This window comes from Rana temporaria, chromosome 1 (genome assembly GCF_905171775.1).
Source record: "Rana temporaria chromosome 1, aRanTem1.1, whole genome shotgun sequence".
NCBI classification, from domain to species: Eukaryota; Metazoa; Chordata; class Amphibia; order Anura; family Ranidae; genus Rana; species Rana temporaria.
Genome location: NC_053489.1, coordinates 305,165,661 through 305,184,747, shown reverse-complemented (window position 1 = coordinate 305,184,747; position 19,087 = coordinate 305,165,661).

The following is a 19,087-nucleotide window of genomic DNA, read 5'->3' as shown; positions in this document are numbered from 1 at the left end:
GTGCCCAATGGAAAAGACAGCCCTGTTTACAGTATATGTAAATATGTGAGTGCTTGTATGTGTTTGCATGTGTGTGTCTGTGTGTAATGTGTATATACTATAGGTATGAAATGCCTCTTAGGGGGTACTGCTGAGCACTAAGGTGTTTATACACCTGGTCTCTACTGTAGTTTACCCACTCCTGACTCCTGCACATTGTATATTACATGCACCTTACCTATGCAGTCTGTACTTTATCCGCTCCTGACTGCTGCACTTTGTACTTTATCTAAATCTGACATCTGCACTCTATACATAGGTATAACAATCAGGTTCGGGTAAGATGATTGATCATGCATAAAAATGAAGGGGGGGGGCGCATCTTGGCATGTTCGCCCTGGGCAATGGATAACTTTGTTACAGCACATCTGCTGGCACATTCTGTCTGTGCCACTTAGAATTGATTCACAGGCTGTGGTTGCTCAGTCAGTACAGGCTCAGGTTCAGTTTGTCTTCGGGATCTTGTAGACATTGGAATCCAGGTATGGTGCTAGTTTGCAGTTTCTGTAAAAACTAGTATGTAAATAGTTTCTTGTTTTTTTTTATTATTATTATTATTATTATTATTATTATTATTATTATTTCTCTCTTTTTTTTACATATTTTACTTTGGAATTGTTCATTATGTCCTGTATCTGAGATTTTGTCAAGCTAAACTATTGGGAGTGTTAGATAATTAAGATGCTGATAAGTTGTTGCTGTCCATATAGTTTGAATTGGTCCTTGTTGGTCAGTGTAGCTTAAAGGAGTTGTAAAGGAAAAAAAATGTTTGCCTAAAATTAATGTCTGCAAGGTAGACAGACAGAATAGTGTAATGACTCTGTTAAAAAACGAGTAAATACTTATTAAATTCCTTCATCTATATCACCTTCGGCGTTCTAGTTTCTGTTCTCTCATTCACTTCCTGGTTTGCGGTGCTCGTTCATGTAAGAACTACATTTCCCAGTATGCATTGCGGCACACCCAGTAATTCACACCTCCTTGAAGTCTCTAACACGTAGAGAGCGAGCACATCACTGACCACTGCAGTAAAGCCTCCCTTCACGGTGGTGAGTAACAATCAGACAAGCAGGAAGTGAACAGAACAGAGAAGAAATAGAGCAACTTCTGAGCAAAAACGAACAATGAGGAAGTGAAAAGACGAATGTCTGCAGGTAAAGGATGCTTATTATGAAAAAATATGTTTTCCTTTACAACCCCTTTAGTGGTGGCATAAGTTGGAGGATCCTAATTTGTAAGTGGTCCTCTATGGCTAGCTTGAAACTTCCAGAATGTTTAATTTCTACACGGAGGTAAGTGTAGCTGTCATATTACTCATAGTGCAGTTGCTTAATGTAAATAAGAACTCTTGTTTTGCTTTGGGGTTCTTCTTTGGAAAACTATGGCTTTGTTTTATATGATTTGATAGGTAGTGCCAATGTCACACTGTATTTCACCAGCATTTTCAGGCCATCTTGTTGGCTTTTTTCTGTTGGTTATAGTTATAGGAGGTCATACAGCAGGACGTTCACCTCAGTGTCATGTAGAGCTTATTCCTAATACTGAGGAGGATTTCAAAGTTGCAGCCAGTTCATTAATGTACAATTTGAAGATAGTTGATATAATTCCAAGAGCCTGCTGGAAGTACTCTGTTTGTTTCCCATTCACCTGTATGCTGCAGATGTTCTCAGTATATGAACTCTTGATTACATGATATATTCTCCTTCCTTTTACTCTCTAGTTGTTTAAAAAAGGCCTGGGTGATATATTCAATCCAATGCCCTTAACCAGTTAAGCCCCGGACCAATATGCAGCCTAAAGACCCAAGGTGTTTTTACAGTTCGGGACTGCGTCGCTTTAACAGACAATTGCGCGGTCGTGCGACGTGGCTCCCAAACAAAATTGGCGTCCTTTTTTCCCCACAAATAGAGCTTTCTTTTGGTGGTATTTGATCACATCTGCGGTTTTTAGTTTTTGCGCTATAAACAAAAATAGAGCGACAATTTTGAAAAAAATGCAATATTTTTTACTTTTTGCTGTAATAAATATCCCCCAAAAACATATATAAAAAAAAAATTTTTCCTCAGTTTAGGCCGATACGTATTCTTCTACCTATTTTTAGTAAAAAAAATCGCAATAAGCGTTTATCGATTGGTTTGCGCAAAATTTATAGCGTTTACAAAATAGGGGATAGTTTTATTGCATTTTTATAAATTTTTTTTTTTTTACTACTAATGGCGGCGATCAGCGATTTTTTTCGTGACTGCGACATTATGGCGGACACTTCGGACAATTTTTACACATTTTTGGGACCATTGTCATTTTCACAGCAAAAAATGACAGTTGCAGTTTGGGAGTTAACCACAGGTGGCGCTGTAGGAGTTAGGGTGCACCTAGTATGTGTTTACAACTGTAGGGGGGTGTGGCTGTAGGAATGACGTCATCGATCGTGTCTTCCCTATAAAGGGAATGACGCGATCGATGCGCCGACACAGTGAAGCACGGGGAAGCCGTGTTTACACACGGCTCTCCCCGTTCTTCAGCTCCGGGGAGCGATCGCGACGGAGCGGCTATAAACAAATAGCCGCGCCGTGGTCCCGGATCGCTCCCCGAGCGGACCCGACCTCCGCATGTAGCGGGGGGGGTCCCGATCGGACCCCCCACCCGCTAATAGGCGAGGACGTACATGTACGCCCATGTGCCTGTACGTGCCATATTGTGGACGTATATGTACATGCGGGGGTCGGGAACTGGTTAAAATCCACGAGACAGGTCAATTTTCCCAGCGTGCCCAATGGAAAAGACAGCCCTGTTTACAGTATATGTAAATATGTGAGTGCTTGTATGTGTTTGCATGTGTGTGTCTGTGTGTAATGTGTATATACTATAGGTATGAAATGCCTCTTAGGGGGTACTGCTGAGCACTAAGGTGTTTATACACCTGGTCTCTACTGTAGTTTACCCACTCCTGACTCCTGCACATTGTATATTACATGCACCTTACCTATGCAGTCTGTACTTTATCCGCTCCTGACTGCTGCACTTTGTACTTTATCTAAATCTGACATCTGCACTCTATACATAGGTATAACAATCAGGTTCGGGTAAGATGATTGATCATGCATAAAAATGAAGGGGGGGGGGGGCGCATCTTGGCATGTTCGCCCTGGGCAATGGATTACCTTGTTCCAGCACATCTGCTGGCACATTCTGTCTGTGCCACTTAGAATTGATTCACAGGCTGTGGTTGCTCAGTCAGTACAGGCTCAGGTTCAGTTTGTCTTCGGGATCTTGTAGACATTGGAATCCAGGTATGGTGCTAGTTTGCAGTTTCTGTAAAAACTGGTATGTAAATAATTTCTTGTTTTTTTTTATTATTATTATTATTATTATTATTATTATTATTATTTCTCTCTTTTTTTTACATATTTTACTTTGGAATTGTTCATTATGTCCTGTATCTGAGATTTTGTCAAGCTAAACTATTGGGAGTGTTAGATAATTAAGATGCTGATAAGTTGTTGCTGTCCATATAGTTTGAATTGGTCCTTGTTGGTCAGTGTAGCTTAAAGGAGTTGTAAAGGAAAAAAAATGTTTGCCTAAAATTAATGTCTGCAAGGTAGACAGACAGAATAGTGTAATGACTCTGTTAAAAAACGAGTAAATACTTATTAAATTCCTTCATCTATATCACCTTCGGCGTTCTAGTTTCTGTTCTCTCATTCACTTCCTGGTTTGCGGTGCTCGTTCATGTAAGAACTACATTTCCCAGTATGCATTGCGGCACACCCAGTAATTCACACCTCCTTGAAGTCTCTAACACGTAGAGAGCGAGCACATCACTGACCACTGCAGTAAAGCCTCCCTTCACGGTGGTGAGTAACAATCAGACAAGCAGGAAGTGAACAGAACAGAGAAGAAATAGAGCAACTTCTGAGCAAAAACGAACAATGAGGAAGTGAAAAGACGAATGTCTGCAGGTAAAGGATGCTTATTATGAAAAAATATGTTTTCCATTACAACCCCTTTAGTGGTGGCATAAGTTGGAGGATCCTAATTTGTAAGTGGTCCTCTATGGCTAGCTTGAAACTTCCAGAATGTTTAATTTCTACACGGAGGTAAGTGTAGCTGTCATATTACTCATAGTGCAGTTGCTTAATGTAAATAAGAACTCTTGTTTTGCTTTGGGGTTCTTCTTTGGAAAACTATGGCTTTGTTTTATATGATTTGATAGGTAGTGCCAATGTCACACTGTATTTCACCAGCATTTTCAGGCCATCTTGTTGGCTTTTTTCTGTTGGTTATAGTTATAGGAGGTCATACAGCAGGACGTTCACCTCAGTGTCATGTAGAGCTTATTCCTAATACTGAGGAGGATTTCAAAGTTGCAGCCAGTTCATTAATGTACAATTTGAAGATAGTTGATATAATTCCAAGAGCCTGCTGGAAGTACTCTGTTTGTTTCCCATTCACCTGTATGCTGCAGATGTTCTCAGTATATGAACTCTTGATTACATGATATATTCTCCTTCCTTTTACTCTCTAGTTGTTTAAAAAAGGCCTGGGTGATATATTCAATCCAATGCCCTTAACCAGTTAAGCCCCGGACCAATATGCAGCCTAAAGACCCAAGGTGTTTTTACAGTTCGGGACTGCGTCGCTTTAACAGACAATTGCGCGGTCGTGCGACGTGGCTCCCAAACAAAATTGGCGTCCTTTTTTCCCCACAAATAGAGCTTTCTTTTGGTGGTATTTGATCACATCTGCGGTTTTTAGTTTTTGCGCTATAAACAAAAATAGAGCGACAATTTTGAAAAAAATGCAATATTTTTTACTTTTTGCTGTAATAAATATCCCCCAAAAACATATATAAAAAAAATTTTTTTCCTCAGTTTAGGCCGATACGTATTCTTCTACCTATTTTTAGTAAAAAAAATCGCAATAAGCGTTTATAGATTGGTTTGCGCAAAATTTATAGCGTTTACAAAATAGGGGATAGTTTTATTGCATTTTTATAAAAAATATTTTTTTTACTACTAATGGCGGCGATCAGCGATTTTTTTCGTGACTGCGACATTATGGCGGACACTTCGGACAATTTTTACACATTTTTGGGACCATTGTCATTTTCACAGCAAAAAATGACAGTTGCAGTTTGGGAGTTAACCACAGGTGGCGCTGTAGGAGTTAGGGTGCACCTAGTATGTGTTTACAACTGTAGGGGGGTGTGGCTGTAGGAATGACGTCATCGATCGTGTCTTCCCTATAAAGGGAATGACGCGATCGATGCGCCGACACAGTGAAGCACGGGGAAGCCGTGTTTACACACGGCTCTCCCCGTTCTTCAGCTCCGGGGAGCGATCGCGACGGAGCGGCTATAAACAAATAGCCGCGCCGTGGTCCCGGATCGCTCCCCGAGCGGACCCGACCTCCGCATGTAGCGGGGGGGGTCCCGATCGGACCCCCCACCCGCTAATAGGCGAGGACGTACATGTACGCCCATGTGCCTGTACGTGCCATATTGTGGACGTATATGTACATGCGGGGGTCGGGAACTGGTTAAAATCCACGAGACAGGTCAATTTTGTTTTGTATTGTGGAAATGTTTTTTGATGACACTGTGCAGGGTTTAGAGTCGATTTGTAGTGCAAACATTTGGCCAGTGGCGGCTGGTGCTCAAAATTTTTGGGGGGGGCGCAAACGAAAAAAAATAAATTGCAGCCTCACTGTGCCCATCACATGCAGCCACTGTGCCATCAAACGCAGCCACTGTGCCATGCCACCAAATGCAGCCACTGTGCCATCAATTGTCACCACTGTGCCATGCCATCAAACACAGCAACTGTGCCATCAATTGTCACCACTGTGCCATGCCATCAAACGCAGCCACTGTGCCATCAATTGTCACCAATGTGCCATGCCATCAAACAGCAACTGTGCCATCAATTGTCACCACTGTGCCATGCCATCAAACGCAGCAACTGTGCCATCAATTGTCACCACTGTGCCATGCCATCAAACGCAGCCACTGTGCCATCAATTGTCACCACTGTGCCATGCCATCAAACACAGCAATTGTGCCATCAATTGTCACCACTGTGCCATGCCATCAAACACAGCAACTGTGCCATCAATTGTCACCACTGTGCCATGCCATCAAACAGCAACTGTGCCATCAATTGTCACCACTGTGCCATGCCATCAAACGCAGCCACTGTGCCATCAATTGTCACCACTGTGCCATGCCATCAAACGCAGCCACTGTGCCATCAATTGTCACCACTGTGCCATGCCATCAAACGCAACCACTGTGCCATCAATTGTCACCACTGTGCCATGCCATCAAACGCAGCCACTGTGCCATCAATTGTCACCACTGTGCCATGCAACACAGCAACTGTGCCATCAATTGTCACCACTGTGCCATGCCATCAAACGCAGCCACTGTGCCATCAATTGTCACCACTGTGCCATACCATCAAACGCAGTCACTGTGCCATCAATTGTCACCACTGTGCCATGCCATCAAACGCAGCCACTGTGCCCCTCAACTGTTGCCACTGTGCCAATTGTCACCACTGTGCCCTTTAATTGTCACCACTGTGCCCCATGATGCCACTGTGCCCATTGTCACCACTGTGCCCCATGATGCCATTGTGCCCATTGTCACCACTGTGCCCCATGATGCCACTGTGCCCATTGTCACTCACCACTGTGCCCCATGATGCCACTGTGCCAATTGTCACCTCTGTGCCCTTTGTCACCACTGTGCCCCATGATGCCACTGTGCCAATTGTCACCTCTGTGCCCTTTGTCACCACTGTGCCCCATGATGTCACTGTGCCCCTTTCCCTGTAAAAAGCACTTACCTGAGGATTCCATGTGCTCCCTCGATGTCTTCTGCCGCTGTGGTGAAGCTTCAGCCAATCAGGTTCCTGATAACCAGAATCCGGGAACCTGATTGGCTGAAACGGCCGTTTGTCTTATACAATGAGCGCAGATTGCCTGCGCTCAGAGTATAGACAGCTGAGAGCCGGAGAAAAGCCTATCAGAGCCGCTGGCTTTGATAGGCAGTTCCCCTCAGCCAACCAGCTGCCGCTATTCGGGTAACCGGTGTCCCGCATCCGGTTATCTGAATAGACCAGGCAGCGCTGGCAACCAACAATAACATACATTTGTGCATTTATGCACGAATGTGTGTTATTTGCGAGAGGGGGTGGCGCTGCAGCGCCCTCTATAGACGGCCGCCAGAACTGCGGCTAAAATGTCAAAATGACATTTTAGCCGAATAAACGTTCTTAAAGGGCCCGTTTTTTTTTTTTTTTTTGTGACTGTGGGAGGGGGGGGGCGGCGCCCGTGCATCCCTATGGACGGGCCGCCACTGCATTTGGCATGTACCTTGCTTGGCTTCTGCTGAGGGCATTATGCTGTGTTAAGAAGGTGAGGATTACCTTGTTTAGAATACAGTCTTCCCAGCATGCTGCTGACACATATCCGTCTGTAGTTGGCAATATTGTACTAGTCTCCAATCTTATGAATGGGTGTCATGAGGTCTTGGTTCCATACTTGAGGGTAATAATATACATTCAGAACAATTAACATATTGGGGCATGTTGTCACACTCAACTGCTCACAACTCTAGAAATAGGTCTATGTTCCAATGCACAGCTAGTGATTTCCATGCTGATGCTTCAAGAACCATATCTTGATTTGAGCAACGTGCAGGTGTGCAAAGTAAGTGTCACCAGATATTGGGGTACATTCAGATAGAAGATACAACGGCGTATCTCCAGAGTCCGGCCGGTCGTATCTATGCGCTTGATTCATAGAATCAGTTACGCATAGATTTCCCTAAGATCCGACCGGCGTAAGTGTTTTACACTGTCGTATCTTAGGCTGCATATTTACGCTGGCCGCTAGGTGGCGCTTTCATAGATTTACGCGAGGAATATGCAAATGAGCTAGATACGCCGATTCAGAAACATACGTCCGGCCGGCGCATTTTCTTACGTCGTTTACGTTAGGCTTTTTTCGGCGTATAGTTACCCCTGCTATATGAGGCGTATCCTATGTTAAGTATGGCTGTCATTCCCGCGTCGAGTTTTGAAAATGTTACATCATTTGCGTAAGTCGTTCGCAAATAGGGATGGACGTAATTTATGTTCACGTCGAAAGCAATGACGATTTGCGGCGGAATTTCGAGCATGCGCACTGGTATTTTTTTATGAACGGCAAATACACGGCGTCACAGTTAGTATACATAAAACACGCCCACATCATCCACATTTGAATTAGGCGGGCTTACGCCGACACAGATACGTTACGCCGCCGTAACTAAGGGCGCAAGTTGTTTCTGAATACAGAAATTGCGCCCTAAATTACGGCGGCGTAACGTATCTGAGATACGTTACACCGGGCGGACAGATAGACGATTCTATCTGAATCTACCCCATGGTCTCTTGTTCTTGTAAATCATTGTATAAATTATTGTGAATCTACTGTATTGTGTCTTCCTGTGAACTCTTAGGCCCCATACTCACGACCAAACATGTTTGCTGAAAGTGGCCCGCGGACCAGTTTCAGCATACATGTTTGGTCGTGTGTAGTTACGAGCGTACAGAATTTCACCGTACATTTGCCCGCCGGGCCGTTTTTCAGCAGACATTTATTTCCAAACTTGTTTTAAAACCGTCCGCTCAAATCCTGTCCGAACGTACATGTTTGGTGGTGAGTACACAAAACCAACGTACAAAAACCCCGCGCATGCTCAGACTAAATGAGGCCACGGGAGCGCTCGTTCAGGTAAAACTCACGTTTGTTTGGGATATGGCACATTCGTCAATAGAAAGATTAATTCTAGCAATAGAACACTGAAGCAAAACACACAATAACCAACGCTTGATGCCGTCGTTTTCTTCATTCTTCTCTTGCTATAACTAATCAGTTATTTAGCTCATGTTATTTCAACTGAGTTGTTCCATACTCAAAAGTGACATTTGTTAGCTGTGATGTAGTAAGATTTTTGCAAATTTTTATTGGCCCGACGTATCATATTTTTAGTGGTCCTCCACATTTCAATTTTTTTGCTTTTAATGTTTAATGGTTATCTTTCCCACTTTCTTTAGGTGTTTATAGTTATGTCACCATTTAGAATATTTTAATAGGAAATAGTTTTGATTTAGCTTTTGTTTGTATATTTAACAGGATTTTGTTGAAGGTTGTTTAAATTGTCTACCATGTTGGCACACCAAATGCCCCCCCCCCCCCCCACATGAGTTAGTGAATATTTTAGATTAATCATTTTATTTGTTTGTAATGTTTGATGCCTAAAATAATACCCACAGTATTACAAACAATAGGCACGTTTTTCAAATCAACAAAAAGGCTTTTATTTGAGCAAATTATAAAAAGGAACAAAAACAGAATGGCAGCACTTGAACAGCTAGCAACATACATGCAAACTTGCATTTGAAACATGGTGAAGGATAAACTAGCCAACCTCAGGAAGCACACAAAATACAATCTGAAGCAGCAGCACATAACCAAAGGAACCCAAGCTGTGGTAGTCCAAACAAGATGCCATTTGTGGGGGATCAAATGGAAGGCAGGGCATCAACGTCTCCTCTTCCTTGCAACCTTCCTTCCAGGCTGCCTTCCAGCGGGTCTTCCCTGGGCCCTTGCAGGTGGGGATGATGTGGCAGCAGGAGAATGGTGTTCAGCAAGCCGGGCCGGGTCACATAGCCCAGTGTCTGGGGTCAGCAGCTCCCTCTGCATCCACCAAAGGGCCTGGTTGATGATGCCCTTGGCCAATTGCCTCTGCTCCTCCGTGCCTTTATTGAGGTCATGTGCCACGGAGGCACTGTAGGCCTCAGTGGGGTTGAGGGGGGCCCTCATGATGGCACTCGCCTCCTGAATCATTTTCAGGCTGGCTTCCTCCACTGCCCCCAATTTCTTCTTACGGCCTGGTGGCCTAATATAAAGGGGAGGAGCCTGGCTGGTGGTGCTTGTCCTGGGGAGCTGCTGAATGCCACTGGGCCCGGCCTCCTCCTGGCTGCCACTGACCCCTTCGGCCTGGCTGTCAGTGAGGAGAGGATCTGCCACCTCCTGGCTGGTCTCTTCTTCCTGTGTAAAAAAAAGGGACATGTTGTAATATATTTAGGAATATACTCACTCACATTTTCATGCTTGAATCTTATTTTTTGCCTTGAATTTAAACTTGAAAACAGACTCACCCTCTGACCCCTGCAGTTGTCATCCCTGACACCTATTTGTTTGCCCACGATTTTAGATTTTTACTTCCCAGCTTGTATTTTATTAACCAATATCAAGTCAAGAATCAAACAATAATTAATATTATTACATAAATAGTTATGAAACTACTATACCTCATCATCGTAGAGGCGCAGATCTGCCTCTCTGTCAGCCAGGCCCTCTTCATCTGACTCTGCAGGGCTGTGGTGATCTTGGGAAGTCCCGCTGGGAGGTAGCGTGGAGGAAAGGTATGGATTCAGACTCGACATTGATGGCCTGCCTTCCAGTTGATCCCGCAAAAATGACATCTGGTTGTAATACCACAGCTTGGGTTCCTTTGGTGGTCTTGCTGCTGCTCCAGATCTTAGCTGCTTTTGGTGAGCTTTGTACGCTCTCCTATATGTGCCCCTGAGGTTGGCAAGTTTATCCTTCACCATGTTGGCACTGCATTCTGGCACCCATGTCCTCATGTATGCTGCTAGCTGTTCAAGTGCTGCCGCTCGTACGTCCTTATTGTGGTAATGGTCCTGCTTTGAATCCCACAGGATGGGCATTTCCCGAAATTTATCCAGCAAATGCTGGATAATGTCTTGGCTCTGCAGGAGATCCATTGTGAATTTATGATTTTGTTTTTTTTATTCTAGATTGAAAAAATGAAAAGAAACCAAAAACACAATTAAAAAAAGCCTCAGCATTTACATTGATAGAATATGTTGTTAAAAAAGTAGTACCTATATAGAAATACAAACACAGTGTCTCTTGTTTAGGAAATGCTGGCCAGCTCTGCCCCATTGGTTGGTTTTAGCTAACATTTTTTTTTAACATGCCGCCCCTTTGGTTACATTGCAGGAAATAATATAAATCTACAACCATACACAATTATTACAAATGACAGCATTCATCAAGGCACTATTGCATGTGTAGATATCCTGCCCCTCAGCATTGATTACATGAAAGAAACTTCCTAATGACCTCTGTCCAACCAACACAGAACAATACTTGGCCTGATCTGAATACACCCTACATAATTGATAATGAGTCACAGCATTTTTGATCTCTCTATTTTGTGATGTCTACAAAAGCATTTGGGTACGAAAATCACATTCTGGTATCCAAGAGACATAATAGCTTAATAAAACTGTGCAACCAACAGACCAAACCCCCATCCCATTGCTCTACATTTTAGAGCCCGCTGCTGATCCCATGTTTAAATTTCTTACCTGCCTCTCTCACAATCCTCGTTTCTTCCGCTCGCTGAATTAACACGTAACCTACGTAATCACGTCAAGCGCCTTTTATCCACTCCGCGTATGTATGAAACGCCGCCCTCGTCACCTTTGCCATGCCCCTAATCAATTGAAAAAGTAAATATGGTTCTGGAATCGCGCGAATATTCTCCGCGTAACCTACGTCAATACGTTGTTGGCATTCGCGACACTCCGCATATGCAATAATCCCCGCCCTCATCTCCGCCCCTGACGGGACATTTCCTCGTTTCCACGCCCCTAATCTCTGTGGGAAGGAAAGATGGCGATGTCACACGAGCGGGCACGGAGCTCTCATGGCGCAAGTGAAGGGACAGAGGCTGGACCGTCCCGATCCAGGCCTAAAAGATATAAAGCCACTAATATGGCGTTCGAAGAAATGGTGGAGTTGGTTTACATCATGAGGAGGAAGGATTATGATGGTGAATGTGGGCCCTACAAAACACCGAACCGTAGGAAGTCACACATAATGGACAAGGTGGCAAGGAGAATGAGGAGAATGTTTGGTGTCACCAGGTCAAAGGAGCAACTACGGAAGCGTTGGTCCGATTTAAAATTGAGGGAGCCACATCACATGAAGAAGATACTCAAAATTCTGCGTAAAAGTAAGTCCATATTATTTAAGGGGGGGGGGGAAATGTCTGCAATAATGTGTTGACATGTATTTTTTCACATCTGCCTCCTTGGCCTGCTTGTACTTTTGAACACGTGTAGATACTGTATTGTGTTTATGTCAAATAACAACCTTAAACAAATTTGGTGAAATAGTAAACACGCGTAATATGACATTGTTTAGCAAAAATGTGACGTTACTCCAGGAACAACACACCTGGACATGGCTGACTGGCCCCAAACTTGGTTTTCCAACATTGTTGAATAGCAAAATCACAGAAATTAAATTGAGTGAATGTGACAGGCAAACAAGATTCATTCTCCAAAATGCAAATAAAGCTGATGTTTTAACATCTTGAAATGCAAAGCACCTGTGTCTCAAAAATCAAAGTATATTTATTTGGAGGGTCGACGAGAATTAATGTTTTGGGGGGACATCCATTTGTGTCACTTCTTTGCAAAAAAGGGGCAGGATCAGAGCTTGGCCTAGAACTACGCCAAAAATGGAGGATTGCTGAAAGAATAAACAACCAAAAATCATCATAAATGTATCGTCTATGCAATGTGTGCGATTTATGATATCCAATATCAGTGTGCTGATGAGTATACCTTTTGTTTTTTATTATTTCTTATAGGGGAAAGAAGACGCCAGCAATTGGAGGAGGCAGAGAGGGCCAGACACCCGGAAAATCAAACACCTCCACATGTTGAGCAGGAGGAGGCTGGGGAAGGAAGAGAGGAGGATGTGGAAGGAGAAGAGGATGTGGAAGGAGAAGAGGATGTGGAAGGAGAAGAGGAAGGAAGAAAGGAGGAAGGAAGAGAGGAGGAAGAAGTTATTTTGGACTTAGAATTTATATCAGATGAAGGGCAAGTGGCGGAAGAACAATTTGGCGAATTGCAAGAAGGTGGATTGATGGATGAAGGAGGAGTCGAAGATGATGGGGAGGTGGTGGAAGAAGGAGGAGTGATAGAAGATGATGGGGAGGTGGTGGAAGAAGGAGGAGTGATAGAAGATGAAGAAATTGGGGATGTGGAAATTATCAGGCCATCAGGTCAGTGTCACCCCTATATTAATAGGGCCAAACATATGCAGATAGGCTGGAAATTATTTACATATTTTGAATGCCAATTTGTTTATTTTTAGGGGATGAAGATGGAGTAGCACAATTTTCACGTGCAAGTGCTTCTATCATTATACAGCAACTAATGGAGTGCAGCACGGAAATGGACATTATGCGGGAAAGGATGCTAGTCATGGAGCAGAATGTGCGAAATGTAATTTCAGAGTGTAGCACGGAAATGGAGAACATGCGACAAAGGATGCTAGTCATCGAACAAAATTACAAAAATATCATTGACATGATGGGCCGTGTCAAAGACTGAACCACAGAAGCCCATCCCCCGCCCATCCCCCGCCCACAAAACCCTTTTTAATTTTTGTACTTTATAATACGCCAAAATTTCTAAATGCACACACAGTGTGCCAATATGTGCTATCTGCCATCACAGACTATCTATTGTCTGTGCTTTGTGGGTACAAACCCCTCCTCGATCCTCAAGTAGTTGAGAGGAAGGGTTTGCGCCCACAAAACACAGACATTGATCACCCATGATGTCAGATAGCACATGTGGCCATTTGTCTGTTTAACCAATGACATTTGGCGAGTTTTCACTGAATGTGTGCATTTAGAAATTTTGGCGTGTTCCAGTGTGAAAGCACACCATCCATATGACTGACTGCTGTTCTTTTTTTAAATTTTTGTTTGGTGTTGATCTTTTTTGGTTTGAAAATGTTTCCAGTTTCAGATCACAAAACGAACAATAAATCTCACCTAAAGAAAGAAGTTAACTAATTTTTGTTAAAAAAAAAAAAATTTTTGTGTTGTGTTAAAATCTTGTTTAAAAAATTAGACACAAACAAATGACAAGCCCAAAAATTCTTGCGTATAGTTTCAGTGAAATTATTCTTACATTGTGTTTCGATCATTATTATTGATAATCACTGTCAATAAAGACAAAAAAATAAATAATTAAAAGCCAATATTTTGTCTCAAGAATTTGCAGGAAATGTTTTCTGCCTAAAAATACACATTTCTTGTTAAAAAATGACTAAAAAAAAAAAAAAAAATGAGACATCAAAAGCAGAAAAATGAGTGGCTTCTTATTTCTAGACTGAATACCCAGTTAGTAGATGAGTGAATAATGTGCAAATGTGGTTAGTTAATACATCTGAGTAAGTAAATCTGGCACTAGAAGTGCACTATTTTTGGAGATAACCTGGAAGACAGAAAAATAGAGAAAAAGCAGTAATGACAAACAACTGTATAAAGTCCAATGGTCTAATTATTTAATAGTTGTGAGAATATTCCTTTCTTTGGGGGCCGAATTAGAAAGAAATATGATCTGGCATAGCAATGGCCCCCCGACCCATGAAGTACTCAACATATTTGTCGCGTACCTCACGAGCAGATTGGGGGGCCAAGCCAGCGCGACCAGTGTCCAGGCCAGGAATGTTCTCTGAGGGTAGTCCTGCCTCAGAGCCCATGGGGGCTAGGTACGTCTGGGAGTGCCTGCGTAGAAAATTGTGCAAAATGCAGCAGGCAAATATAACGGTGTTCAATTTATATTCCGCCAAATGTATCGATGTCAGGAACAGGCGGAACCGGTTGCTGAGGATCCCAAAGGCATTCTCGACTACCCTCCGAGCCCTGGACAACCGAAAATTGAACACAATCCTCTCTGAGGTGAGGGTCCTCTGGGGAAAAGGCCGCATTAGGTGAGGTCCAAGCCCGAAAGCTTCGTCCGCTAGGAACACAAACGGAAGTCCTTCCACATTATCTTCATCTGGTGGCAATGCCAGACCACCAGTTTGGAGACGATCATAGAAATCAGTCCGTGCGAACACTCCCCCATCTGACATCCGGCCGTTCTTCCCCACGTCCACATAGAGAAACTCATACTGTGCCGACACCACCGCCATCAACACAATACTATGATAACCCTTGTAGTTATAATAGAAGGACCCCGAGTGGGGTGGGGGCACAATGCGGACGTGTTTCCCATCTATTGCTCCACCGCAGTTAGGAAAATCCCACCGCTCGGCAAATTGGGAAGCCACAGACTGCCATTCCTGTGGTGTGGAGGGTAGCTGTGGGGACAAACAAAAAAAGAGATTTAGTACTTTGGCACATAAACATTGCAAACATAATCATACAAGCATCCTTGTGCAACTTTACATTTTTAAAATAGCATTTGCAAATAAGGAAGGGAGAATTTCGGGGCACAAATATATAGGCCCACTTAATTAATAAGAGACTCCACAGCCCTCTGATGGGGACAAAAACACTTTGAAGGGGGGGTGGGGGGTGTTTAAACTGTTTTTAGAAAACCAAAAAAATAAAAATAAAGTGGCATGGTGGGGGTTGGCCCGAAGATAGCATGCTGGACAGGTTAATATTGGGTAAGATCAAAATATGCAGGTAGGCCAAAATAAAAAGAACATGTAAAAGCTGATATCAACATGCATAGTGAGAAAAGGGAACGTTCGTTAAACACACAGCATATCTGGGAAATAAAATAAAAAGTTAGTTTGCCACATTATTAAAGACACATTGTGAGGTTAAAATGAGGAAACTTACCTTCATATACTCCTCGTGCATAACTTTAATGATGGCAGCACACGTGTCCGGTATGATGACCCCAAGCGCCTGCGGAGAGATGCCTGTCGAGAACTTGAGGTCCTGCAGGCTCCTCCCAGTCGCCAGGTACCGCAACGTGGCAATAAGCCTCTGCTCGGCCGTGATGGCTTGGCGCATCACAGTGTCCTGCCTCGTGATATAGGGGGACAGAAGATCCAGCAGACTGTTGAATACGGGGTCCGTCATGCGGAGAAAATTCCTATAGTCATTAGGATTATTCTCCTGGATTTCCCTAAGCAGAGGCATATGAGAGAACTGGTCACGCTGGCGCAACCAATTCTTGGTCCAGAAACGCCTCCGCCCCCTGTTTCTGGCCAAAGTACTGGAATAATGAACATATCCAGCAGCCATCCCATAAACAGCACCAACTCGCGAAAATTGACGCTGCTGCTCCATCATGGCTTCAAACCGGCCGGCTGGTCAGTCAAGAACACACTCCAACAGAAAGCACAATCAAATCCAGTGGTACCTGCAAAGAACGCACGACACACAGATACGAACGCACAGTACGAATCTGCTAAGCAGAACGAACTGCACGCCTGTACCCGAATGCCAACTACGTACCCACAAGCACACGCACTGAACGAGAAAATACTACCTGCTAAAGCCTGGAGACCGAGAAGCGCGAATCAGCTCTAACCAAACCTTCACTAACACGAGCAAAGCCGTAACTAGCAAAAGCGGAACAGAGGGCGTCGCCATTGACTTTGGCCTTTCCCTTTATAGTGACGTCAAACGTGGATTACGTGCACGCGTTCAGGTCCGCAGGGAAATATCGTCCGCTGGTGTGTACAAGCCAGCGGGCCAAATGAAAAAACAGCCTTGTACGCCGGAAACAGCCCGTCGGACATTTCGAACGGACATGTTTGCTCGTGAGTACTCGGCCTTACCTGCACTCTGTGCTTTCCAGAGACTCTTGCACTCCTATGTTTTCATGCTCCCACCACCCCAGTGATCCCAGAGGCTCTTACCTGCACTCTGTGCTTCCCAGAGACTCTAATGCCTCGTACACACGATCGGATATCTGGTGTAATCTAATCCGATGGATTTTTTCATCGGATATACGATGAACCTGACTTTCATCAGTCTTGCCTACACACCATCAGTCAAAAATCCAACCGTGGCAAAACGCGGTGACGTAAAACACTATGACGTGCTGAAAAAAATGAAGTTCAATGCTTCCGAGCATGCGTCGACTTGATTCTGAACATGCATGGATTTTTGACCGATGGACTTCCACACAGACGATCGTTTTTTTCTATCGTTTTTTTATCCATAGGAAAAATGTAAAACATGTTCTATTTTTTTTCACGGATAAAAAACAAACCGATGGGGCCCACACACGATCGGTTTGTCCGATGAAACAGTCCATCGGTCTGTTTTCATCGGACAAACTGATCGTGTGTACAGGGCTTTACACTCCTATCTTCCTGTGCTGTCAGCACCCTAGTGTCCTCATGCACCCTTACTGATTTGTTCTTGTATTCCCAGCTCCCCAGTTCTTTCAGAGTCTCCTGCACCCCTGTGCACCTCAATACCATGTTGTGCCTGCTGTCCTCTACTCCAGCGTATCCTGTGCTTCCAACTCAGTTGCTGCCTGTTGGTGATCAAGGTGATCAAGAGTGCTGCAGCTTGGGACTCTCCGCTGTGCTTTCACACTTTCCCCAAAGCGTCTCTCCTCCATACAGGAGGAAAGTCGGAGACGCATTGGGCGGGGGGGGTCGGTCTGATCACCCCCGTTTTTTTTTTTTTTTTTTTTTTTTACTCGGACAGCTGGACGGAGGTCTTGAGTTCGAGTCATAGGGGGGGAGTAGGGATTTTTTTTTTTTTTTTGGGCCTCTCCCTGGGTCGCTCCCGCAGGTCACCTCCCTTGTCCAGCAAATTCACTATTTCGAGAGTGAAGGTTAGAGGAGCCTAGAGAAGGGGATAGCGAAGCAATAGATAGGGAATAGGAGGGACCTCGGAAATGCATAGATTAAACATAACATCATACAACGTCAAAGGCCTAAACATCCCCGAGAAAAGAACTAAAGTGATGATAGAATTAGGGAGATTAAAAACTCAAATCGTGTTCTTGCAGGAAACCCATTTTAGACAGGATAAGATTCCAAAATGGAGGAATCAGAAATTCCCAGTGATGTATATGGGGGCATCCCAATACTCTAAAGCAAATGGGGTAGCTATTCTTTTAGCAAAAAATTTAAGTTGGAAAGAAACGACAGTGGTCACGGATGAAGAAGGCAGGTTTATACTGATAAAAGGGACAATAGATGACCAGAAGGTGACACTAGTAAACATCTACCTCCCCAATGAAAACCCGGTGGCAGCTCTGAGTAAATTTGCAGAACTAATAAATGAAAACAAAGAGGGGGTCTTAATTCTAGGAGGGGATATGAACATGTTATTAGATCCAAGTATAGACTCCTCCAAGGGATCCTATGGCATATCCAAATCTAAACTGAGACAAGCAAGAAACATATTGTACGATTTGCAACTAGTAGATAGTTGGAGGATCCAACACCCCCAAGATAGAGACTATAGCTTCTATTCCAATAAACACAAAACTTATACTCGAATTGATTATATTTTCCTAGACCGAGCGGTATTGATGAACTTAAGAGATACTTCAATCGGATCTATTACAATCTCAGACCATGCCCCAATTAACTGTACTATTGACTGGGGAGTATCAGGATTCAGGGAATGGAATTGGAGGGTTAATGAAACCTTAATTAAAGATCCAGAATATGAAGAGCTGATAGGGCAGGAAATAGACACATTTTTTGAAAGGAACAGTGCGGATGAGACTTCCCCACTCTGCAGGTGGGAAGCGCACAAGTGCTATCTGAGGGGAATATTAATATCTATGGGGGCCCACAGGAAGAGAAAATTAGGGGCTAAGGTGGACACTTTATTGAGAGAGATTAAAATAACAGAAAACGAACACAAGAGAGTGCAAAACTCAAGCAATGAGGAGAAATTGGTAGTGTTGCGAGAAAAATTAAATTTACTATTGATGGATAAGGCTAAAGCACAATTGAACAGATGCAGAAGAACTTTCTACGAATTCGGCAACAAACCCAGCAAGATGCTTGCTAATGCACTTAGGGAATCAAGATCAAGGAAACACATAGAGAAAATAAAAATACAAGGAGATAAGTTAGTAAGCCCCTCACATTTAGTAGCAAAGGCTTTCAAAGAATATTATAATGGTCTATATCAAATAGATAATCAACTCGATGT